Below are 10650 nucleotides of genomic sequence, written 5' to 3' on the forward strand. Positions count from 1 at the left end.
CCCATAATGTAGATACAAAATTTAAAAACAACTCCATAATAATATAATCCCGAGTTCGTGGAACTTTGGCATGTGAATGCGAGATATAACAAGTAAAATGAGTTATTTGCACCAACCACCCCTGTGAAATTTTAATAGGCATCTTCAACCCTGACATTTTAAAAAATTAGCACACGTGCCCCTTTCAGATGAGTGATTGTTACGCACGCGCCCCTCATGCGACTGTGCAAAGATTTTGATATTTTTTTTGCACCAAATACCCATGTGAAATATTAAAAATGCATATTTGATCCATGCAAAAATAATTTTTAAATCTATTCAACCCATAATACATAATTTTTAATAAAATCCAATTATAAATATTTAGAAAACATTTTATGTTTTATTAATTTTTAATTTTTATTTTAAATGTATTATCATTAATTAATTATTTTTTAAAAAATATTATTACTTTATCCCGTTATCATTATTTTATTAAATTCACTTCGTATTTCCAACTTTTTCATTAAACATGCATTCATAAACAAGTATTTAAATAATTTCAAGTACCAAAATATTGAACTAAATTGATAAGTTCAAACATATTATTTTTTCGATTTAGGACTATATATTATTGAACCAAAATTTAAATTTTTCGAAAATATGTATTACACAATTTGTAATAAATAATAAAAAATAATGTGCTTATATAATTCTAAATCGAAAAAGTAACATTCATGAACTTATCATTTGGTTCAATATTTTGGTATTTTTAGATTTAAATCTTTATTTATGAATCATGTTTAATGGAGAAGTTGAAAACACGAAGTGATTTGATAAAATAATGATAACTAGATAAAGTAATAAATTTTTTTTAAAATAAATTAATTATAAATTAAAAATTAAAAATTAAAAATAAAAATAAATAAAATAAAAAATGTTTGGTACTTATCATTCACTTATAATTTTGATTTAATATTTTGGTACTTTTAGGTATTTAAATCTCGTTTATGAATGCATTTTTAATGAAAAAGTTGGAAACAAGAAGAAAGTTTAATAAAATAATGATAACAAGATAAAATAATAATATTTTTTAAAAAACAATTATATAATCATAATAAATTTAAATTTTAAAATAAAATTAATTAAACGAAAAATGTTTGCTAAATATTTTATAATTAGATTTTAATAAAAATGGTGTATTATGGGTTGAATAAATTTAAAAATTATTTTCACAGGGGTTAAATATGAATTTTTAATATTTCACAGGGGTATTTGGTGCAAAAAAAATATATCAAAATCTTTGACCAGTTGCATGAGGGCGCGTGTGCAACAATCACTCATCTGAAGGGGCGAGTGTGCTAATTTTTTAAAAGATCAGGGTTGAAGATGTCTATTAAAATTTAACAGGGAAGAAGCGTGCATTTTCAATATTTTACAGGAGTGGTTGATGCAAATAACTCCAAGTAAAATACATCCAACTTTTGAGCCTCACCACCACTTCATTAAGGCTTTTGCCTTGGCTTGCTCAATCCGACCACACAACTCTATAAAAATATGGTTGCACACATTGATCATCTACGACATCCATAGATGACAGTAATGGCGGGCAACATGTACTAAACCCTCAATGGAGATGGGCAGGGATCGAAATGACCACCCAACAAGAGAATACGTACATCACCTGGGTAATTGCAATTCTTCGACTTCCACTGCCACTTCTTCAAGTGATTATTTCCCGATGGTAAAATTCGAAATGAGAGTACAACGTGGTGCAACACCACTACACGATAACCAGAGGTGAAGAAAATGTGACTTGACTTCTTGGAGGCTGAAAGCTTAGAAACCAGGGGTTTATTTTCCTTCTTCCTTGTATTCTGCTTCTGAGTGGTGAACTGTTTTGGAGTGAAAATCATATCTACATCTTTAGATCTATATCTAATTTCTCGCAGACAATGCCAATGATGGCTCGTTCGATGTTGCCTGCCTTGAACGATACAGCTTTTGACACTTGTCAGTGAGCCTTAGATAGTGTTTACAACCTCTAAAAAATGAATAATACTTTGTGAAACTGTTTGACGGACGAATCTAATGAAACGGTCGGCCCATTTATAATTCAAATAACCCGTGATTCTAATAGGATCTTCAGAATATTAGGATTCTCACTTCAGCGTCACTTCTGAGTTCCGCCGCCTTGCTTGAAGAGAAGAAAGGTAATCTTCGTTCTCAATTCTTTTCCTCTCTAACGCGTCTTTCTTCCATTTTCAATTTTTCTTCAATATCACGTTTAAATCTTCCACCGCACAAGATTTCTAGTTTCATCCCTAATTTTTGTACAAATTTAGGGTTCTTAATTTTAAAATTCGGCATTGAGGACTCGAGACTCGAAAGCCTCTCAGATCCACTGATTCAAAGTCGAGGTATGTGTTTCCATGACATCAATCCTCAATTATTTAGAACTTTGCGGAGCTTGCTCATAGAGCGAGTCGTTTCTGCTTCCTTCTCCTCTTGCTTAAAAGTTTAACAGAGACACTTAGAATGAATGAGTTTCTTGCTGGTGTGAAAGAACGAATGCTTAGGTTTTATTTTGAAGATTTTCCTAAAAATGTTTCCGCCATTGTTCCTGTTGAGTATTGGTCTATCGGATGTTTCGGCATCTGATATTCCTGTAGTATAAGATTGTACAATTGGCTTCTGCTGATCCAGGAACTTGAAAATTACAATTTGAAGTTTATTCAAATTGTAGCTTCTTGGTGTGATCATAAATGATTACATTCCAAGAATTAGATTAGAGACTGATTTTTGTTATTGTTTAATTTTGAAATGAATGGACCGAAATCATGATGGAGGGCAAAAATCAATTTTCTTGTTCGGTTCTGTGTTTGGACCATGGGTTATGCAGGGTCTAGTATGTGTCCATGTTTATAAGATATACATTGGGATTCTTTTGGATAAATAAATAGATAGATAATATTTCTTGAAAAACACATTTAAGTCTCATACAATTTTAACGTGTTCCACTTCTTGGACCATGGCAAGAAATTTGTTTTCTTTTGACTCCCTTGTGAGTTTGTGAGTGTTCATTGATTACATTCCAAGAATCATTAACTGCAAACTAAAATGATTTAGATAATTATGTGGGCCAATGCTATAAGTTTTTATCTTAATTACTCGAGTATTGATGTTTTACTCTCAAAATCTTAAGTTCAATATAACTACCTCAGTCATACTGAGATCAACTCATGAATCCATTGATCTGTGTTACCATGTGCGAGACATATGGTTGTGAAACTATTCAGATTTTAATAATATGGTTGTTTACTGTTAAAAATGAAACATATGGTTGTTTACTGTTAAAAATGATTGAAAATTTCCTAGGCAGATACAAGTATGAAGGAGAAAGAGCCGGTTCGAAAAAAGAGGGCTATTTCACATGAGGAGATTGAGGAAACTTCTGTGAAGCCTGCTGAAAAATTTAAAAAGGTTGAGGGAGGAAAAAAAAAGATGAATGAAAAGGAAAAAGATAAAGGAAAACAGTTTGCCAATATTACTAAAAATGTTGAAGCAGAAAAAGAGACGAACAAGGAAATATGGTTAGTTTGTTGTACTTTGATTCAATGCATAAGAATTATGTTTTGATGATAATATGTGCAGTTTTTTCTTATATAATTTCGTATTACTTTCTGTGAAAAAGTGTTACTTTTTCGATAAAAAGTATTAGTTTTTTCTGTTAAAGAGTTTCTTCTAAAGTGTGCTAATTTGACATAGAAAGTATTTATTTTCCTTTCAAAAGTACTAGAAGTTTTGTGAAAAGTATTAGTTTTTATAATCAAATTATTAGTTTTTAATTTGAATATTAGTTCTAATGGTTATTTGTGGAATGGGTTTTTCTGTGAAATGTATTAGAGTTTTTGTGAATAATATTAGATTTTACGTGATAAGTATTAGTTTTCATGTTAAATGTATTAGTTCCTTTGTTTGCTAATTTGAAATAAATAAATTTGAATAGAACATAAAAATTAATTGTTTGTTTGTTAAAATTATTACTTTTCATGTTGAAATTTGATAGGTCTTTTGAATGCTGTGCATAAGGACTACTTCAAGATCATTAGCCACAAAGAGCTGCTTTTCAATGATTTCGGAGATAGTCTGGCACAGCTACTGCACGTCGAACTGATTGTCCCCTTCTCACAATGTTTGAACAGTGATATACGCCAAGAAATTCTAATAGCGAATACCCACTTTTTTCCCGCATAATTCGAGTTCGTACTTAGAGACTCTACGTCAGGTAAGTTGAACTGATCAGTTTTTGTTCATGTCATTGTTAGAGATGCTTTATTTTGTATAGGTTGCTCATGCAATTCTGCATTTTGTGTTTTGCTTGATAGGTCTACAAAACTTTGCAGCACGTGGAATCGTATCGAAGAGTGAATAAGCTCAGCTCAATCCCTTGCCAATCTTACTTTGTTGGTATGCCTATTTTCAAGTCTTTTACTGTGACATGTAGCGTTCTCATGCTAATTACATGATGATATGCTCTTGTTTTTATTTGTTTTCTTTAGTGACTGGAATGGCAGCAAGAGGGGTCATGTTTACAACTTTCTTAGATCTCAGGGATTTACGTCCTCGTACGACACTGCCCATCAGTACACCGATGCAGATGCTCACAGATGCACAAGATTTGGGCGTCGTTTTCACGTCATTGGAGACGGGCTTGAAGGATATGGTTGAAAGCTTGAAAGAGAGAAATATCTTGATGGGGATTCGTATCTTCTCATAATCCATGCATGTTTGAAATTTATGTTTTTGGTAAAAGTATTAGTTTTTACTCAAATGAGATTGTAAAAACAGTATTAAATAGTAGTTTTTATGCTAAAAGTATTAGTTTTTATGTAAAAAGTATTTATTTGTAATATATGCTTATTTGAAATTTACGTTTTTGGTAAATGACAAAAGTATTATTTTTTGGTCAAACGTATTAGTTTTTATGTCAAACGTATTAGCTTTTATATCAAAAATATTACTTCTAACGTATGTTTATTTGACATAAAAAAAATATTACTTTTTTGCTCAAACGTATTAGTTTTTATGTTAAAAGTATTAATTATTCAGTCAGAAGTATTAATTTTAACGTATGCTTATTTGACATCAAATAATACTGTCAAATTACATACGTTAGAAGTAATATTTTTAACATAAAACATAATACTTTTAACAAAAGAAGTAAAATATTAATAGAAAAACTAATATTTTTTATGTCAAACTTTCATACGTTCGAACTAATATTTTTCACATAAGAATTAATACTTTTATCATAATAAGTAATATTTTTCACATAAGAATTAATACTTTTATCATAATAAGTAATATTTTTCACAGAAAAAGAAATACTTTATATGTCAAATTAACGCGCACGTTAGAAAGTAATATTTTTCACAGAAAAAAGTAATACTTTTTATATTAAATTATCAAACGTATCGGACGTCATGGATCATTTAAGACTTGATTAAACTATACTTATACTTATATATATATATATACACACATTGATAATTTTTTGCAGACATCGATTTAATATAGCTTATTTATTCTGTTTTTTAATAAAAAAAATAAAACATGATATATAAAATCAAACTAGGTCAGAAACAATTACATCATAAATAAAAGAAGGCGAAGGGACGGCCCGTCCTTCTGGACCAGACAAATAAACAGCTCCCCTAGCTAAATCAGCATGATTCGCTGATCTTTTAACAAAAACAAAAGATAAAGATTGAATCTCCAAAGCGATGAGCTTGCAATCTTCAACAACTAAGCCAACCATATGGATAAGTCTTGGGCTACAGATTTTATAGATTCGATAATCACCAATACATCTGATTCAAAGATTATGTTCGTGAGATTCAACTCCTTTATCCAACTTAGAGCTTCCCGGATTCCTACTTCTTCAGCTATCAATGGATCGCAAATCTCTGGAAGATTGTCGTGTACAGCTGTTGTAACTTTTCTAAGGTTGTGCTTGGATGGAGGCATTTGGATTTGAAGGTGGATTTCAAATTAATGGATTTGAAAATCCATTGATTTGAATTCTTTTTTTATTAAATCACTTGCTTGGAATAACATAGAATTTCAATGTGAAATTTAAATCAATTTATTAGTTGATTGGCTAAATTTTTTAAGAATTTCAAATAATTGAAAAATCTAATATATTATTCTTTAATCTATATATATATATATATATATATATTGAAATTAAATTATTATTATTATGATTACAGAAAATAATCATAATCAATTTAAAATAATATAAATTTAAATTTTATTTATTTTAATTGGATTAAATAATAAAGTTACATAAATAAACTTTTTTAAAAAATATTTATGCTTTCTAAAAAAATAAATATATAACTTATTATAATTATTAAACTTCAATTTTTTTTCATCATACTAATAACGTAAAAAAATATTTTTCATGCAATACCTCTATAATAAAATCAAAATTTAATAAATTACATTAATCAAAAAAATATTGATAAAATATGTTGGAACAATAAAAATAATAATTCAAAAGACCTTCATAATACAAATTTCAAACAATAGTTTTAGGAACAGAAACACGAGAAAATTCCAACAACTAAATTCTTCGACGAACTCGATATTCTTCATACATTTGCATAGCCAAAATTTCCCGAAACGTTGTCCATTTCCTTGTTCGAACTGTCATAAAAATGAAAAAAAAAAAAAAAAAAAACATTACAGCAAAGAAGAAATGAGATTTCATAGAGCAAAGTGAAAAGAGTACTCTGTTTTTGCCTAAAAAAGTTTAAGAACTCACATTTATAGTTGTTATTAAAAGCAAAGACATGATGATTTTCAGCAAAAGGCTCGGTTCTTACACTAACCAACCAAAGTATTTTCAGCAAAAGGCTCACTGTAGGAGAAAGTTTACGCAGAAGAAGCAAGTGAACCATAATAACACGGCATTCATTCACATGCAACAGCAAGTAAAAGAACTTTGGTAACTACACAGCAGAGCGATGCTGGAGACAATACATTACTTATTCATATTGAGGAAAAAAAATCTAATTCTTGGTATTCATTGGTGTTGGCTTGCATGGAAATTGGAAACATAACAATCCAAGAAAAAATTATTCAAATCTCCAGTTGAAACTCACTTTATTGGATTGTATTAACAGGATCATGTCTCTATATATGCATTAGATATGCAAGTATCCCATCCTCCAATCAATATTGTATGAATAACAGATAGTTTAAAGACTGCAACTTTAATAATTTATTAGAAAGGTCACCCCCACACCCTCCCCCCCCCCCCAAAAAAAAAGAGCTAAGACATATCTAAAATCGCAACTTTAAACAATTTGGCAACTCCTACATAGCATTATGAAATTTTTTTCCTTGACGGGCACTTAACAACTTGATTAGACTTCCGTTCTCTATAGATACAGCAAGAGATACCAAAATAATACCACAAAGCATGCCAAAAACACCATAGTTGCCCCATACCCAGCATTTATACAAACATACGACGAAAAAACCAATGAGCCCACACATAAACCCAAAAGTACAGAATAAATCCAACATTGTTTCAAGAACATCAATTAACATTTTGAAGTGCAGCATCAATATTATCATGGTGTCTCACTGTCTCTTCCATGTGCACCTTCCCAGTGGACCTGAGGAAAGAAAAATGGGCTTCCAACAAGACATAAGGAAGGGCAGAGGCGGAGGTCTGATTTTTATTTTTTAATTTTTTTTTTGGGGTGGGGGTCGGTTGATGACTTGTCTAATGTATGATTCACTTCATCCTCCATCGACATAGTTAAGTAGCATATCAAAGTTTTCTGATCCGACACAATTCTAAAATCATAATAATTATTTCATTTGAACAAAACAAGTACACAGAAAGCCATTCTAATGTTCATATAAAAATCTTACAAGTGAGATTGTAGCTAAAGAAGTCGTTGCAGATATGTTTGCTCCAATCACGTCTACTGCTTGTCCTCTCTCATTCGCTTCAATCTGCCGATCAAAATGGTAGTTGCAAATAGTTGGTATAAATGAATTTAAGTCAAGTTTGATCATCCCTAAGCCCCCTTTTACTCAAATAGTCACAAATTTCACAGTTTCTAAGATAAACAAAAACTTAACTGGACGCAATTTTTTGAGAATCAACTCCTTCTCTTCTTCCTGGATGCGTTCTCACTCAAAACCATTGCCTTAATCCCCCTTCGTGCCTGCATCTGAGGTGAGAGTCGCAGCCGCAAAGAAGATGAGGTGAGAGTTACCTCTGTGGATCCAACCGCCGCCGTGAATAAGACGAGGTGAGAGACGCGGCCGGAAGAAGAAACGAAAGAGCAGGCGGATAAGATTTCAAATGAGCCGATGGAAGAAAAGATTTAAATCCGTTAAATTTTAGGGCATAAATCAATGGGCTAAATCAAACAGATTTGGAATCCCAAATCCATGGGCTAGCCAAACAGATGTAGTGGATTTGGACTGCGGATTTGACTTCCAAATCAGCCCAAATCCACTAATCCAAGCACAACCTAAGATCATTTCTGATAATACACCTATAGCCTGCTCTACCAATGTCCTTGAATATCGCTGCATCTACATTGCATTTCAGAAAGTTTGTTGGAGGAGTATACCATCGAGTGGGATAAGGCTGCTTGTGGGAAGTGTTATTATTCAAGGATAGAGTATGAGTTTCTAGCCACTGAGACAAAATGTCCATCGTAGAACGAAGAATCATGGTTGCGGGTTTACTTCTCGCATTCCATACCACATCATTTCGGTGCTGCAATAAAGTCCAAAGAACTACTACGACAATCTCAATCTCGGCTTGTGCATTAGTTGTGACCAGTTTGTTCCTGTCCACACAACCACAATGTACTTCATGAACAAGGAATTTACTTGTCCACCTTGAAATTCCAATTTAAGTACAAGATCAGGATTATTCGATGTCTTGATGTTCTTACAGAATATCACACAAAGGAAATACCATCTTTCAATCTGCAGCAAGTTACTCCTTTAAATCTTAGCTGCCAGATCAAGCATTTATTCGCATATACCTATCATGATGAAAACAGAGAATCAATAATACTTGATACTAATGACAACACATAATCTCAGTTTCACAACAAAATGCAAAATGGCATTCTATAATAAGATATCTATAATACCTCTTGAACTCAAGACTCGAAACCACCTTTTTCTTGACAGTCTCGTAAATCTTGTCACCTTCGTCCATTCTAATCAATCCCTTGCCATAAAACTGTAACTCTTGAACATTTTGAGTCCCGGAGATCCCGCTTTGGCAATCCGAAGGTGCATAATCATCCTGATCTTGCTCATCAAGATTACTACCAGTGTACAATTTTTCTGCGCTCGAATTGAAAGGAACAAAGATCGTGGGTATTGCGGCCGTATTCGACGCAAAAGCCTTCCATCTTTCGGAATAATCAACAATTGATTTTTACAGTATGAGAACACAAGTTTAAACTCATATTTCTTGCTGACTAGGTGACCGACTTAGAAGATACTCAGAAACTTGCAGAAAAAATTTAACTTGGTCTCCAATTAAAATCATTTCGCACTGAAGAAAAACTCAAAACGGTTTCGGCATGATGATAAATAACTAAATGGGAACGGTGACACAAGAAAAAAAGGAAAACGTAATAATCTTTCCTGTTCTAATTAATGAGTCTAACAAGAAAACAGAACTCATGAACAGATTCTTCACAAAGATTCCAAAAAATCAAACTTTTAACGGAGAAACAAAGTTTTTTACTCAGAAGTATAGAATCACCTCTAATACAGAAGAATTAAAACAAAAAAAAAAAAGACAAATTACCTTGAAACTCGTATAGAATCAGTCCAAATGCTCAAGGATACAATAGGATTATCTTCGAATTCGAACGAGAACGATGGATTTTGGGCGAATCGAGATGGGCTAAGAGTGAAGAGTTGTCGAGGAAGCTGAGGTGTTGGGGGCTTCTGAAGATCTTAATTCATTCATAAAGATTCGGTTGACCAATTGACCGGGTATTTCCGAAATGTGGGTTGCCCGTTTCACGGATATCCGTGAAACTGTCTCGTACAAATGTTTGTCCTAAAAAATAAGAATAAGTAATTATGGATATTTTCTTCACTAATTTGTCAAGAGAATGTCCATAATCACTTATTTTTAATGGTTGCAAAGTTTTTTATTTTTTTAAAAGAAAAATCGTGTGTCCTCTCTATCCCTTCAATTTAAACCCAACTCAACCTCAACCATGGTAAACTAATTGCTTAAATCACTCTTATTTCCCCTTTCTCAGTCATTCCTCATTTTAAATCTCCACCTTCATCCATGTTGTCACCCAGATCTCCTCCACCGACTCCGAGTTCTACTCTTCCTTTTTGCCGCACCAGACTCCGGCTCCCGTCAAAGTCAAGGTCAAGATCCACTCCAGCGAGGCTTTCGTTCAACCACCGCCGTGTCATACTCCCTTCTCCTCTGACCCCGACGCTACCTTCTGCGGTCGGGCTGCCCATGAAAACTCCTTTCTTCAGTGAAGGTAATAATGAAATGTTAGCTAATAAACAAGTCTTGTTTATTTTATTTTTTGGGAGTTTCGAGATTTGTGTGTTTTCATCCTCTGTTTTTGAGAT

General features: G+C 32.3%; 1 long non-coding RNA gene across 1 annotated transcript; it reads right to left on the reverse strand.

Annotated features, from left to right (window-relative positions):
* Window positions 1-7571: 7571 nt before the first annotated feature.
* LOC140893080 (uncharacterized) lies at window positions 7572-9918 on the reverse strand. The gene is made up of 3 exons (XR_012153003.1): window positions 9180-9918; window positions 8999-9068; window positions 7572-8867 (listed from the first exon to the last, which is right to left on the reverse strand). It is a non-coding gene; the product is annotated as an uncharacterized lncRNA (long non-coding RNA).
* Window positions 9919-10650: the final 732 nt, after the last annotated feature.

This window comes from Henckelia pumila, chromosome 3 (assembly GCF_033568475.1).
Source record: "Henckelia pumila isolate YLH828 chromosome 3, ASM3356847v2, whole genome shotgun sequence".
Taxonomy (NCBI): Eukaryota; Viridiplantae; Streptophyta; class Magnoliopsida; order Lamiales; family Gesneriaceae; genus Henckelia; species Henckelia pumila.